This window comes from Leopardus geoffroyi, chromosome D1, assembly GCF_018350155.1.
Source record: "Leopardus geoffroyi isolate Oge1 chromosome D1, O.geoffroyi_Oge1_pat1.0, whole genome shotgun sequence".
Lineage (NCBI taxonomy): Eukaryota > Metazoa > Chordata > Mammalia > Carnivora > Felidae > Leopardus > Leopardus geoffroyi.
Genome location: NC_059329.1, coordinates 45231039 through 45247448, shown reverse-complemented (window position 1 = coordinate 45247448; position 16410 = coordinate 45231039). Strand labels below are relative to the sequence as shown.

General features: G+C 40.6%; 2 long non-coding RNA genes across 4 annotated transcripts in view; one reads left to right on the top strand and one right to left on the bottom strand.

Annotated features, from left to right (window-relative positions):
* LOC123601049 overlaps positions 1-16410 on the top strand; it is a 177964-nt gene that overhangs the window by 61780 nt on the left and 99774 nt on the right. The gene's annotated exons all lie outside the window — the stretch shown is intronic.
* LOC123601051 overlaps positions 12360-16410 on the bottom strand; it is a 155613-nt gene continuing 151562 nt past the window's right edge. For both annotated transcript variants that reach the window (XR_006713953.1, XR_006713952.1), the window contains one exon: positions 12360-12642. This is a non-coding gene — a long non-coding RNA (uncharacterized LOC123601051). The remainder of the gene's footprint in view (positions 12643-16410) is intronic.

Sequence of the window (16410 nt, the reverse complement as noted above, 5' to 3'; positions counted from 1 at the left end):
TAGCTCAGGTTGCTAAGGTTGTGAAACTAAGTTCTATGGAGGAGAAGTACATTCTCAAAGATCTGGGATTCTAATATACCAATCATTCCAGCTCAAAATCTAGGATTCTTAGATCTTAAGAGGCCATGTTATATAATTTTAAGATACTGCTCTCAATAGGACATTGCCTGTCCCTACTAATGGACCAAGTGTGGAGTCTTGGGCAGGTGGAGGGAATTTGCAGGTCTATAGTTCATAGTACATGATGGCTGTTCAGTCAGTTCTTTATTAATGGGTGGATCAGGGGTTCTAAAAGGGTGGTGGTGGATATGAAAGTGCTCTGAAAGCAACTTTCAGTGTTAGCTTGAACCAACTGACTTGGGAGATTACCTGTACTTAATGATAGTCCACCACTATGTACTGAACAGCACTGCTATGTGATAAATACTATCACATAATTGTCTCATTTAAATGCTATAATAACTTGGTAAGTTAGACCATTTTTAGGTGAGGAAAATAAAGTTGAGCAAGGTTGAGTGGCCAACATCACCTATTTGGTAATTTGTAGAGGTGAATAGACTTATTTTTCTATATTGTGCTGCCTCTTATATTTACTTAGCCCTGAGAATCATACTGAGCTGCCTATGTACCTATTGATCCATCAGAATGTACTATGGGTTAGGAGAAGGTCTGAAGAAATTTCCACATACTCCTCCACTGTCATTCTGCATTAAACTAGTTACCACTGAGGTATGAGGCAATATGCTGAGCACTTAATATTTACTTTTCATCCTATTGTAAGATATGTGCTATTACCTGCATTATATAGAAACAGACAAACCCACAACCAATAATCAGAGGGAAGGAAAACAATTTTTAATCATATCCTTTAAGTGATAGAACCTGTTGAGAGGCAATTCTCCATGGATTTCTCATGTTTCTGTTCAACTTGTGAGCAGAGCCACTGATTGCCTTTGTTCTGGACTATCTTTTCAAGCATGTTTTCAGGGTGAAGAGTCTGGGAAAATAAGGATACTATTCCTCGGGGCAAAGGTTAAGCAGGCTTAATGTCTAGTACAATGAAGACAGTAAGATAGGTTCTTCGATGAAGCATAGGACAGGCATGTTGACCACCCATTATAAAAGATTTGGGTTACTCAAACTCAGAGTTCCTCTTCTGGAACATAGCCTACTGTGTGTGTGTGTGTGTATATATATAGACACACATACATATACTAGCTAACCCCATGGGGTGTACATGTACATGTTTGCATCACCCCATGGGAACTGGGGCTTGGAGAACTGATAAAAATGCTTATGCTCTTTCTACTGATATTTTGTGAGTAATAAACTATCCCTTGTCTCTGATCCAGGAGTGTTACGTTTAATACCAGCATCCTTGAAACTGTGATAAGCTAACTTATTAGCTTGCTAGTAGAGTACAAATCTCAGCCCCTTCTAGCTCTCAAAAGAACCTAGCTTTAAACTCCAGGCAGTCTTACTCCAAAACCTATGTTCTTTACCTCCTCACTCTTGTGCTAGAAGTTGTGTATTTAGAGGTTAAATGATGTAAATAGAATAAAACCATCTTGCTTCCTTCCTCATTGGGCCATCTTTTCATTCAGAGTATTTCTGGGGGAAAATGGCAATTGTGACTTCAACTTCACTTTCTCTTTTCCTGACAATTTAGCCATTTTTATAAGGTGTTTTGGACTCTAACAGTGAACTCCTCCTTCAGTAACTAGGTGGGGTGCAGAGGAAATCCGTGGGTCCTCTGGCTCAGTAGAAATAAGACAGGGGACTTTGTCTGGGGCCATAACAGGAAAAATAGTAAGAAATGTGTCACTTGTCTATCTTACTTGTTCTCACAACACAGAGGGAAGGATAGGTCTAAATTATGCAGTCATTGGCTTCTAGTGCCTAGTAGTTTATAGTCTGCTGCTCTGAGTTTGTCCTGCTAGCTGAATTTACTGATGATATGCTGTATATACATAGTTCTTTACAATTTATAAATTACAAAGAGATAAGCAATCGTACCTATTTGATTGCTGGAATCATTTTTGAAAGATAGAAAACTAAGGCTCAGAGAGGTCAAGTGACTTGCCCTGAGTCCCATAGTTCCAGAATTAGAACGTGAATCCAGATTTATTGATTTCCTTCTCAGCATCTTCTCTGCAACAATCTCTCTCATTGAATTTTTTTAGTGAGAACTAGCCTCCATGCCCTTTTTAAGGATGTCCATGCTTTCACAAGACATTAGCCTTCCTTAACTGCAAATGAGCAGTAATCAAGATAATTCCAGTCTAAGGGGGAATGGTTGAGACTTTGCCTCTCCATTGTCCCAAACTAAAGGAGAGCTTAGAGGTGCACTTAGGCATCACAGAGCACACAGCAAGCATTTGCGATATATGTAATGGGATTTCTCTATAGAATTATGCATACCATCTCTACCACCTTCTTATTAGATAGGCACATATTTCATTAGCAACTTTATTTCTACCACATAAGGATGTTTTCAAAGTATCTCCAGTGTCTTGAAATTTCCTTTTTCCTTTCTAATTTCCTCAACTCTTTATTATAGATTATGTAAAAGGTACAATGCTGGTGGTTGAGGGGACAACAATGATGAATAACAAGTAATAACCGTTTCCTGGAGTATTTGTGTTTCAAAGGTGATTTCAGATATATACACAACTAGCTCCAACTCAAAAAATAATGAAATTGTACTATTGTAGAGAAAAGGGAAAGTCATGTAACTGAGCAGAAAAATGTTGAATGATGTCCAATTAGTGCTACTGGTAACAACTTGATTAAACAGATGTATTTTACCTGAGTCTTCCTGAGTGAGTAGGATTTTGGTAGTGAGAGGGAGAGAGGAGACCTTGCCTAGCAGAAGGAAAAATATGGAAGTAGGGGTAGAAACTGAAAGTGAGTGTTATGTTTGAGGAAAAGGCAGCAATATTGGATTCATGGGAAAATATAAGAGGAAATGAAGATTGAGAAGCAGAAGAGGGCTAAAGAGGTTTGAATGTCACTGAAGGACAGTGTTCATTAATTTGTAGGCTATTAGGAGACGCTGAAGAAAGTTCCTGGGGAGAGATATAGCATGCTTCATAATCTATTTCATATCTTGCTCTTGACCCAGTGACACTCTTAATTACATGAATTGGCTTCATTTTGCAGAAGCAGAAGTGCAAAATTAAAAAAAGTAACTTTCTCTGTGTCATAATAGTGGTGACAAAGCGAAGCTTGCAGCCCAAGTCTTTCCCTATTCTGTAGCTACCCAGCATGGAAAATGGCCACCTTAATTGTACTTTCCATCACTATTAAGGAATGAAAACAGAGTGTTGAAGGTAAATGGCCTGTTATAATTGCAGTAGGGATAATTGGCATTATCTTCTCATTTTCTAAATCAAGGATTCTCAAATTTTAGGGTGCATACAAATGACCAGATTCTGACTCAAGATCTGGGAAAACATCTGAGATTCTGAACATCTAATAAGTTCCCTGGTGATCAGATGCCTTTGATCCTTGAACCAAATGTTGCATAGTAAGGCTCTCTGACATGCCTCTTGCCTCCTAGACCTATGTTTGAAAACATACATGTACTTAAAATTTAACACACTGTCCCCAAATTAGCGCAGTAATATTCTCCCTTCAGTGTTATTCCACCTGGGTTGTTTCTCTGGATGGTGAAGAAGAATTGAAATTGAATATGCAGAAGCACCTAACAGTATCTGACCCATTCTAAGGGCACAGTAAGTTTGGCTAACTCTGTTCTTATTGGTGATCACTCTTCCTCTATTCTTTTCCACTCATTTCACTCTCTTCTCTCACTGACTCCTTCCAAATGAAAATATGGATTAAGTATTCTGGGGACAGAACCAGTGAAAAATGAATATTTTTCTTTTTCCTGAAAGTTAAAATTTAAAACTTTAGAATTACGACTTCTAAGCTGAGCTCAGTTGGTGATTTGGAAGTTCAGAAATTAAGCTATGATGCTCTAGGCAGTTTCTGCCTTGGAAGATCTGAGCCCTGTTCAAAGCAGCCCCCAGCCCAGACAGGCTTCTCTCTTTCCCGTATCATCTCTATGAATTCTGATGAGCAGGTTCTCAGCTGACAGTGCCAATAGCAACACAGCTCTCAGCCTTATTTGCTGTCTACCATTAGCTTGTACTTCTTTTCCATTCCCCTGCCTTGTTTTTCCTTCTTCTCTCTGTGCTTTGAAGCCTGTCTTCTATTTTCCTTTGATCTTTTGTTTCCCTAACTTTTTTCTATTGCCTTTTTGTTAGTTGTCACAGGAATAGTATTAGTTGGGAGAGTGGAGTCATGAGGTTATAGAGAGACCTACTCTTTATTCACAGACACATGGAATGTTTATTGCATCTGGAGAAAACTGTGTGATCCCTTGGTCAATCTCTCATGAGACAAAGAACAATACACCCTGAGACTCAGAGACACAGTGACTTTCCAAATAACCCAAATCTCCTGACCCTATTAGATACATGAACTTTTCCCTATTCAAGTCCCATTTTACTCCCTGATATGGGGAAGGGAAGAACTGACAGCCACAGAGCCCTTTCTATGTTCCAGATACTGTACTAAGTAACTTATAACTACTGCAAGACTCACAAAAACTATGGAAAGTGGGAATTATGGTCCTTATGTTACAGATGAAGAAAATGAGTTTCAGGGAGGGTAAATCCATTTCTTAAGCCTATTCAGCTAATCAGTGGCAGAACCAACATTAAAACTTAAAACTATTGGGGTGCCTGGGTGGCTTAGTCAGTTTGTGACTTTGGCTCAGGTCATGATCTCATGGTTAGTGAGTTTGAGCCCTGCATTGGGCTCTGTGCTGAGAGCCTGGAGCTCAGAGCCTGGAGCCTGCTTTGGATTCTGTGTCTCCCACTCTCTCTGCTCTTCACCTCCTGGAGCTCTGCCTCTCTCTGTCTCTCAAAAATGAATAAATATTAAAAAAAAAAAAAAAACCTAAAGCTATCTAATAGCAAATCCATGGAAATGGTAAAGATTAGAGTGGAGATTAATGAAGAAAAGGAACAAAGAGTAGAAAATAACAACAAAGCAAAAGTTGGTCCATTAAAAAATCAATAAAATTTATAAACTTGAAGCTAGATGAATCGTGAAAATAATGAGGGAAAACACAAATTATCAGCATCTGAAAGTGTTGTATTGCTTAGAAATTCACACAGCATAAATAGAAATGAACAACTGTAAACCCATAAACTGGATAAATTGATTAATCCCTTACCAAAACTGACAGAAAAACAAATCTTAAAAGTACTTTTTATTCACTAAATAAGTTGGTATTATAGCTAACAAACTTCCCACCAAGAAAATTCTAGGGCCAGATGGGTTCCCTGGTGAAATCTATCAAACATACAAGGAAAAGGGGTGCCTGGGTGGCTTGGTTGGTTAACCGTCCAACTTGGGCTCAGGTCATGATCTCACGGTTCATAAGTTCGAGCCCTGAGTCGGGCTCCATGCTGATGGTTCAGAGACTGCTTGGGATTCTCACTTTCTTCTCTCTTTGCTCCCCCACCCCCACTACTTGCACTTTCTCTCTCTCAAAATAAATTTTAAACCTTTAAAAAAACAAGAACAAAAAACATATAAGGAAGAAATAATACAAATCTTATGCAAACTCTTCTAGAAAATATCTGAGGCCTGTGCTAACCTGTTACGAAAACCAGACAAAGATTAGAACAGAAAACTATAGACCCATATGTGTCATGAACAGAAATGCAAAAATCTTCAAAAACGTATTACCAAATAAAATAGAACAATATATCAAATGGATAATGGATCAAGAGCAAATGGAATTTCTTCTGGGAATTCAGGCTTGGCTTAATACTGTTAAATAAATCACTGTCATTCGATATATTTACAGAGTAAAAGAAAAAGTAACATTTCAATAGGTGAAAAAAATTTAAATATTCAGTACCCAGTCATCAAAATAAAACAAAAATAAAAACTCTTAGCAAATTAGGAATTCACAGAAGCTTCCTCAACCAGATAAAAGTCATATCTGTCAAACCTAAAGCTAACATAATACTTAATGATGAAATATGTAAGATTGTGAAAATTTAAGGATGTTCACTCTTACCATTACAATTCAGTATTTTACTGAAGGTACCAGACAGTACAATAATACACAGAAAAAGACATAAGGAGTAGAAAGGAAAATAAATATTCAGACCACTTGCTTATTATGTTAAAATTCTAATTGTAATTCACTAACAAGTGAATGTATCAAAGATACAATATATACAAATCAAACAAAAATCAGTTTTATTCTATGAACTAGCAATACTGGAATATGGCATTAAATAACAATACAATTTGCTATAACATAAAAATATGACATATTCTATTAAAAATATGCAAGCACTCTACAATTAAAAGGTAAAACTCTATTGGAAAAATTAAGAACTGCCCATATAAATCTTATATATCTATTTTACCTAAGAGCAAAAACAAAAGAAAACAAACATGTGATAGATCCAAAGAAAACACCTTGTCTACACACAAAAATATTGGTATACATATGTTCAAAACAGGTTTATTCATAATTACTGAAATGTGGAAAGGGCAAAGACATCCAGTAGTAGATGAATGAATACATTGTGGTTTATGCACACAATGAAATACTAAGCAATAAAATGGAGCAATTTCTGATAAATCCACCAACATGGATGAATCTTGAAAATACAACCAAGAGAAGTCAGATTAAAAAAAAAAAAAAGAGTACATATAATTCCATTTATGTAGAATTCCTAAGTAGGCAAAGCCAATTGTTGTGGGTGGAAAGCAGAGCAGTGGTTGTTTCTGAAGAGGTTACAGTAATTTGCTTGTAAGAAACACCAGGGACTGTTCTGAGGTAATGGAAATGTTCTTTGTCTCAACTGGTGTGCATGCTACACAGGTTTGTAGCTCTATAAACTTCTTTCTACACATGCATTTAGGATCTGTATTTTTCACTATATGTAATTTATACCTCAGTAAAAAACTGAATAATGTTATTTCAGCTAAAATTTCTCACTGGCTAGGCATTGGACATCTGACCTGCTTAAGAGAGTTCTTTGCTAAGGAGATGAAGCACAAAATAGGCTCACTGCTAAGCAGATCTATTGAGGCTACTACTTCCCAAATTATGAGAAATGTGGATGGAAGGGATGAATCAAGAGAGTGAAGAAAAATTAGATATGAAAAGGAGGAGATGATTACACGGTCAATGTGACTAAATAAGGGCAAACAGAACTCTGGAGGAATTTAATATTTTTGGTTGTGTTTATTTTCCTCTCTTTAGGGCTTAGTGTCCTTTCTCTAAACAAAACAAAACAAAACAAAACAAAACAAAACAAAACAAAACAAAACAAAACAAAACAAAAAAAAAACGGTTCCAAACTGGGTGAATCTTTCCACTTTGGTCCTCATGCTGAGGAGAGAAAGGGGTGATTCATGGAATGCCTCTTGCTCCACAGACTTAGGGGAATTCGTCCCCAGATTTTGTTCATTGGTCGTATATTACTTAGGAGAAACACCTATCCCTTCAGTAGATATCTGTCATGTTGCTGTTACATGCTCAGTGCTCATCAAGGTGCTAAGGATCAAATAGGTGGGGGAACCTGGCTGTCTCAGTCAGTTGAACATTTGACTCTTGATCTTGGGGTTGTGAATCTGAGCCCCACATTGGGTATAGATATTACTTAAAAAATAAAATCTTAAAAAACAAATCAGGTAAAGTCTCTTTTCTTAGAGGGTTTACATTCCAGTGTAAATATAAAGTCAATAATCAGTAAACAAGGTAGTATATACAGATTGTTTGTGATAACTGTGTAAAAAATATTAAGTGGAACGAAGGGGACAGTAAGTTCTGGGACAGGGCAAGAGATTTTTTATATAAGGCAGTCAGAAAGCCATTGCTAGATATACTTCTTTTGAGAAGACACCGTAAGTAAATGGAAGAGTATATGACATGGCCTCTGGTGGGAAGGTTTTGCCAGGTAAAGGAACAGAGTGCAAAGGCCCTGAGATAGGATCTGGTTGGTGGTATGAGAAATAACAAGGAGATCAGGGTGGCTGATCAAAGGGTGGTAGGAGTTGAGGCCAGAGAATTATCTGGGCAGATCATGTAGGCCTAGGCCATTAGAAGGACTTTGGCTTTTACTGAATGAAATGGGGGAGACTTCATTTCATTTTGTTTTTCAGCAGAGAGGATTTGGCTTAGGTTTTAATAGGATAACTCTACTGCTGTGGAGGTAATAGACTATATTAAGCAAAGACAGGATTAGGGAGTACAGTTGGGAGACTCCTTCTCCCGGTAGGACATAATGGTAGCTTGGCCCAAGCTGATACTTGTGCCTGTGGGGGATGTCTGGAGTATAACTGTCTATATGATGGGTCAAGGTCTAATGAACTTCTTGTCAAGAGTCATTTAGCCCCCAGTGATGTCTCTTTCCAAAGTAATCCTTCGTTCTTATGGCCTAATGTCCTTCAATGGACATTTCCACTGTAGGTGGGCTCCTGAGGGTCTTGCTCAGCTGCCCCAGAGGGTCTGCAGTACAATGGACATGCACAGCACAGGGACAATCCAGGGGCTGGTGGAGGCAACCAGACCAGGGCACAGACTTCCCTACACTAGTCTTGCTCCCACTAGCCTGGAATTATATTTTGTAACTGGAAACTGGATGCATTCATACCTTTCAGTTTTTAAAAATTTTCTTCCAAATAAACATGATGAGCTCTCATTATAACAGTTCAGCCCCATTTCCCTGAAGGAGGATGATTGGAGCGAGGGAGAGGTAACAGTATCCACAAAGGCTGATTCTTCCTTTGGAATGTGATGGATGATAAACCCCTAAGGGAGCCTTTGGGACTGAAATATAACCTGAATATTAAACAGTATGAACTTTGTGAGATACCAAGAGTGCCTTTGCTTCTTAGTCATCGCTGTCTTAAAAACAGTCTGACTGATCTCAAACATCTTGATACCATCTGGAGAGAAGTGTCTTGATCACATTCAACTATAAGAATAGATCCACTTTGGTTATCAAGCCTCATTTTCCAATTATAAAGAAATCCTGTCCAGTATAAATAAAAACTTCAATCTCCTATCTAATTCAAACTCTCCTCTATTCCTAACCCCAACCTTTCTCACCCCAGCTCATGCTCTGCTCAGCAATGCTGGAGATCTTAGGAAAAGCCAATTATTACCATCTCCTCCAACTCTGAATTCAGTGATGTGTTGGTGGATGAACAGCAGCCATGGTGGGAGGATCTGCCCCATGGAAGTTGCTTATTGCTATAAATCAAGGTTTTCCTCTTGGAGACAGTCAGCAGCAGACTCCTGCTCAGAGCCATGTAGTGGGGAAAAGAACTTTTATTTTTTTTTACCTCCCCCCCCCTCTCTTTTTCTGGCTCTTTGTTAATCTGGGTAAGGGAGGGATTGAGACTCAGTAGATAAAAGGAAAAGGTGTCACTTAACTGGTGCTATTATAATCTGGCTGTTGCTGCTGAGTGGCAAACCTTCATTGCCGGCTTCCTCTTGGAGAAGGAATATGGGCTCCTAGGAAGCTCTTAAAGGGCCATCACAATGCACCATTCCTTTTGATGGCTTCCTTGGCTGATATTTTAAGACCCTCCCCAGCTTTTGTCTTCCTGCAGTAAAACCATAGTCCTTTGTAATAGAGTTCCCTCTTTCCCTTCCCTTCCCGCTAGTGAGTGAGTGAGTGAGTGAGCAAGCGAACATGAGAGGGGTAAAGGGAGAGGAGAGAGAGAATCCCAAGCAGGATCCTCACTGTCAGTGCAGACCCTGATGTGGGGTTCCATCTCATGAACTATGAGATTATGACCTGCGCTGAAATCAAGAGTCAGACGCTTAACTGACTGAGCTGCCCAGATGCTGTGTTTCCTTATTTAAAAGCCCTTTTTCTTGGATAGTGATCCAAGCCTGTTTCCTTCTCTAGCACCAACAAGGGCTCTGGGAAAACTCAGGCATCCTGGTGATACCAAAAGATGGCAGTCCAAGCTGCCCCATAGCTGTCTTTATTTACTTCCTTCCATCTACCACCTGCTCCAGCTATCTTTGTATGTTTAAAATTCTCCAGGCCAATAGCAGGCACTAACTCTGGGTTCACCTGTACCTCAATGGCATTGTCTGGCTCCTATGAACTTCCTCACTATGATCCTGGCTGCTCTGATGGAAGCCCCAGGGTGAGCCCCAGGTCCTGCATCTCAGCAGACCTCCAGGGAATGAGACCAATCTTGCTTTGAAGGTACCACGGTGTCATGGATGGTTGTCTTAGAGCTAACCTTCCCTCAGCCTGGGCTGTACAGGGTGTCACAATTTCACAACCCACAACTCAAATCCTTTTTATTTTTATTCTTCTGTTTTTATGCTGGCTCTATGATTAGAAGTCCTGTACACGTACACCATGCAAGGGATATGCAGGGTGCGCAGAATAGCCTTGTCATAACCACAATAACTAAGGGTGGCTTGCCTTCAAAGCATCCTGGACTTCAGTGGCTCAAGTTGTAGGGAGGAGAAGGAAGGCTGAATGGGGGCAAGTGGGGTGTCTGGCAGTGCCTGTGTGCTGCCCAAAAGGGGAGGGTAATCTCAAGGGTTAATGGGTTAATCTCAAATGGGTCCAATCCAGGGGTGAGATGAGCAGAAGGAATGTTCAGGGATAGCAATCCTGAAGTGAGGCAAGTAGAAATCTGTCTGTTTAGAGTCATTGTGGTAATAGGAACAGCAGCAGCAGATTTCTATGTCATCAGTGGATTTAGGGAGCACCTTGCTTTATGCCAGGCATTGCAGTCAGCCCTTTTATGGATTATCCCCTTTACTCTTCATACCATCTCCATGAGTCAGGTACTATCACTGTCTCTGTTTTACAGACACGGAAACTAAGGCACAGCAAGGTTAAGTGACTTACACAAGGTAACACAGTTATTAAGGCCAACATCGGGATTTGGTCCAGTGTGGTCTGGCCCCACTGCCCATGTTCTTAATGACTTACCTCTACCGCGTTTTGGGTTATATCTTAAAGCATACGCCTTGACTTCACACGAGATCTGAGTTTCTAAGCAATCGCAAAAAGTTGCTTAAAGTATAAATGTTAGTAATAATTATCATCTCCACAGGAAAGGAAAGAGAATGGTAACTAACCCAGAGTCCTATGCTCTACTGTTCATTTATCTGTTCATTTACTTATCTCTGTATTGAGTTACATGTCAAGCTATTTACTCATTATTATCTACTGAGTACTTCCTATGCCAGGTACTGCACGGAGCACTTGACATAACATCTCAGCAATCACAATTCTCTGAGGTAGCAACTATGGCTCACTCAATTTTGGAGCTAAGAAAAATGCAGAGGTTATATTTTTATGTACACCTAATTCCAAATATGCTTTTTAGGATAACGTGATGTTGAAAGGCAAGGATTTGATTTATGTGTTTTCAGTACTGTGATTCTGGAGGGTTGTGTTGTAGGGAGGGCAGAAACTGGATGGGCCCTCTCACACGGAGAGGCTCTATTAGCACTGACAAGGTAGGAAAACACCCAGGGAGGCTGTCTGGAAAATGAAAGGTAAGTATGATAGATGACAAGCTCCTGAGCCTTCGCCGAAGTCTGTGGAGAGGTTGCTGCAGAAGTCGGGGCAAGGTGAGTTCCCCGAGCCATCCATGTTTCTGCTAGATCAGTATCTGTCAGGCCCAGCACAAGGGAGAGAAACACAAGGAGGTCAGACTTCTCAAGGTTCCCTGAAGTCTGCAGGCAGAGCTCTGAACTGGCATGAATGCATTTTACAAGGACTCGATAATGTCAGGGGATGGACAGCAGGCAGAATCAGGACTTCCTTTCTGCTTCCATGGTGGCACTTAAGTGGAGAGATGTGGGAAGTGTCCAGGGTGACAGCTGCTCCCAGCAGCAGGTGTCCAGGTGGGGAAGGGTGCTGGGGGAACACAGGCTTGTGTCTGCCATGAGGATGTGCCCTTATTGTTACGTAAGCCCCTCACACTCTGAGGAGCTGGAGTGTCACAGGAAAATGGCTTTTCTGTGACCTTCCTGTCCTCTCACTTCCTCTTTCCTCTCTTGTGCTTCTCCCAGTCAAGGTCCTCTCAAAACCATCTTCCAGGTGTGCTCTGAATAGCCCTGGGAAGTCCCCAGAGTTGTCTTCATGGCTGCAGGAGTCATCAGTGAAGGGAGGAAAGAGGATTCAGGAGGGCCGAGCCATCACTATCACTTAACAGAGAAGCTTCATCTTCTGTTGTACATATGGTAGGCTTTGGCCTAGGCTTTGGTTTCAAGAAAGCCTTTATTCCCCAACGCTCCTCTCAGCAAATCCATACCAGTAACATGAGATTCTGTAACCTTTATTAGGACATGTTACCTAGCAGGTACAGGGTAAACAATTAGCCATTATTAATAATGACACCACATGATAACAATGATACTTGAAGGCACTGGCACTCAAGCTTGCTGATGTTAGGGGCAAAGATGTGTTCCTCTTGCTATCTCATGAGAAGCTGCATTAGGATATGTCCACTCCTTATTCTCCTTCTAGAAGGCATTGTACATCCTTGCTTTTCCTCTGGAATCCTGATTCAAATGGAGCCTCTCTTATCTAAGGAGCAAACAGCCTGTGATAAAGAAGAGACCATGGATGTCAAGGTGCTTTGTGAATTGTAAAAGGCTGTAAAAATATGTGGTGGTGTTACCCTTATGGTATTTTTATGAGGAAATAGAGTCATAATGAGCACTACTAGTGGGAATTTGGAAGAATTCCCAGAGCAGACAGACTAGAGTTCTCAAAAAGAGCATATGTTCTCCAAGCACTTGGCTCTGGGGCATGGAAGGAGATGCTAAGAAGCCTGTGTGACAGGGTCTTTCGTAAAGAGAGCCTACCAAAAAAACCTCAATTAACCAGAACCATCTGTTGGTGGCTTCAATTAAATAGAATGTCATCATTTTTTTTTTTATCACACTTTTATGAGAAAATTAAATAACAAGATGACATTAAAGATTTAGGGTTTGCCTTGTGGCAGTTCATTCATCCACATTTGTAAGACTGACCTTGACCACTGCCCAGGCTATAGGGAGGGAGGCTGGAGGGAAAGAAGAGGAGAAGGAGTGAACTCAGACCCAGGAGTGGTCCTTGGAGCAACGCAAACATGCAGGAAGATGACTTGAGTGCAAAGTGATGACAAGTGACATATGACAAGTGATGACAAGTGACAGAGCAACCAGGGAAGTTACAGGAGCAGTTTCCTTCCAGCTGGGGGATATCAGAGTGCAGCAGCCCTGCATTTATAGGACTCCTGACTAAAACCCACTTCCTTTGGTGCCATTTGTAGCCCTAGGAAAAACTGGGAAATTAGAAAACTATTTTTCATAAAAATCCTTTCTCCAACTTTTTTTTTTATTATTGGCTACAAACAGTAGTGCCCTTGTGCTTTCTCTCCACTTCCCTCTAACTCAAAAAGACTGAACGGACCCAAAGGTCCTTTGGGAATTTGCCATCAACTAGTGAATTACTTAAGTAAACAAAGCTACCAAGTGCCAGTACTGAGTACTGCTCTTCACCCTTGGGAAACAGAGAAGGAGAGAGACAAGTTTCTCTGCAAGTAGGAATAAGAGCCATGCAGAGAGTGCCTTTAGGATGTTGTAAGAGATGAAATGGCTACTTCAGATAGGTGGTTAGGAAAAGCCTCTAGGTAGAGGGGACATTTGAATGAATACCTGAATACAAAGATCTAGGAGTCCAGATAGGCAGACAGACAGATACATCTACCTATCTTACTTCCAAAACAAAGGGTGTGTCTGAGTGTTTGAATCCTACCTCAGTTACTAGGCACATACCAAGTGCTCAATAAATAGTGCTCATCCACTGAGCAAGGATCAGATCATAAATGAAATCCACAAGGTCCAGATGGTAGAAAATCAGGCATTTCAGCCTGCAGGTGAGGGGATCTGAGGGGTCTTCCAGGTGTCCCAGCAGAGCATCCTGTGAAATGGGCACTGTCCCTGGGTCCTACAGATATTTGCCTTCTCTCTGGCTTTCCTTTCCTCTTTTGGAGGTCTTAGGTATTGGGTTTTTTTTCTCTTCCTCTTACATCTGACCCCCATCCTTTGGGCGTCTCCCCATCAAAGTCTGTAAGCAGAGCCTCCACTGGTCTCCATCCTGCTGGTGCTGTCAAAGTGCACAGGGCTTGTTTCACTGCAGTCAACTGTTAAGCACTACAGGGAAAATAACACAAGCAACAAGCCTGAGAGTGTTGTTACTGGTCTTTCCAAAGCTTTTCTTCACATTCTTCTTGATAGATTTGGGAGCCTGGCTTCATTTTCTTCCTTCTACAAATGCTCTGGCCCTGCAAGGGGGATACTTTCATCTTTCTAATTTAAATTCTGTTTTTTATTAAATTGTCACTGAGGGAGATTGACAAGGAGATTGACTCAAGCTGTTCTTGACCCTGTGTTCTGTGAGCGTGGCTAAACATGCTGCTGAAAATTGCCTCTCACGTGATTATATGGGAACAATTCACACTTTGATTTTGCAAGCCTGGTGAAAGTGCAACACTCTGTCTGGACTGTAGGCAGTCGTCATAAAATTCACCTCTTCCTATCAGTGGGAAAATGGCAGAGTGGGGGTGGTTGGAGGACGATCATTAAAAGCAAAATCTCCCGAATTACAACACCTTTCCACATAGGTTACAAGACAAAGCCAACAGCCTTACTATTGAGTAAGCATTAAAGCAGAATGTGATGCACATTACAGGCCATCCCCTAAAGATACTGCAAAGACAGAAAGAAATCACTCTGTTATATAGCAAAGTAGGTGCAACCCATTACACTTATGTCTTCAAGATAAACTTGCTAGTTACCTCCTACATGTATGACTGGAAATAGGTTTTGGAATTTGGAGTCAGGTGATTGCTGAAGTTAGGCTCAGCTCTTCCCCCAAACTGGGAGATTGGGCATTTTATCTTCCTTGGTAACTACATTTCAAAAAGATGGCTCTCTGGTCCTTGAAGAAAGATTCCTGAGTTGTGAGATTGGCAAGAGGCTTATGTAGCATTTGCCTGTACTGTAGGCATCTGGGATGCAGTGTGATCCAGAGCCTAGTAGGTTAGGGTGTAGGGCCCATGAACACAAATTCTAAAAGTGGGTGCTGTGGGCTCTGACAGCTGATCTTTCCAAATTTGCCCAGAGTCCCAAGCTTTAGTACTTTCAGAGTTATTATGGCACAAGTCTCAGCTAGTAATACATGATTCTTTTATAGAATCACTTCTAGAAAACATTTTAAAGAGATGTTATCTGCTTTCTTTGTTAAAATGAAGTTGACTAAATTTATTCCCTCCTGTGTCTTCCCCAACTTAGGAGAAAAACCTGAGGACAATTGCTCCCAGGCAGGACTGAGCAGATAAGATATACTCAGAGTCTCAGATGGGAATCTCTGAGTACCTGTACTTTGAAGGACAGGAATCTGGATCTGGATCCTGTCTCTTCACTCACTTGTGGGATAATTAATCTGTTGGGGCTTCACTTGCACTCTGTCAAAAAAGATAATAACTGTTCTGTCCCTCACACCTTCTCCATCTTTGCTCAGGTATTTCCTGTTCATTATATATGCTCTTATAACACCCCACACTTCTTTTTAAGCTCATCGCACCTGTAGTTCTTAGCATGTCTGTCTTGCCATACTATAAGGACAGGAGACAGAGACTATTTTATTCATTGTTTATCATTAGGTATTGCTTATAATAGGAATTTTTTTTTAAAACTGTGGAGTGCCTGAGTAACCTGCCTGTATGGATGGTCATAAAGATAGAAGGCTGTAACAGAAATAAGGTTCCTAACATAATCTCCATCCTCTTTGCCCTTCTAGGGAGGCTAAAATACATGGAGCTAGGCTTTCCCCAAGAATAGCCTTTGAGACTTTCCTCACCCTCCGTTATTGCGTTTATTCTGTAGATTATGAATATGCTAAGACACAGGTTTTCCCAAAAATGTTTGGCACTGAATCAAATGCTGTAGGTAGCAAGGAAATTGGGCCTCTTTCTTTGAGAAGATGTTTTTTAGCCAGGAGCTGAGGGAAAAATGGATTCTTACGTATTGATTTATTCACCAAACAATCCAATTAACAACTTCCTTGGGAGCATTTCATTTAGTCAAAGTTTTATTTGGGGAAAAGCACCATGAAAGATTTTACTAAATTTTTTTCTTCGTCTCTGAGGCTCCTCTGGCTGAGATTGCTCCAATCAGCTTATGGGCCAGTGAGAGGAAAGTTCAGGGGAAAGAGTCTGATACTTCCAATAGCCCCAAAGAACCATATTTCCACCATGAGATTTAGTATTTGGAAGCAGTTTCTGATCATTCTGATACTGTAAAACCTGTTGGCTAGCTTCCTT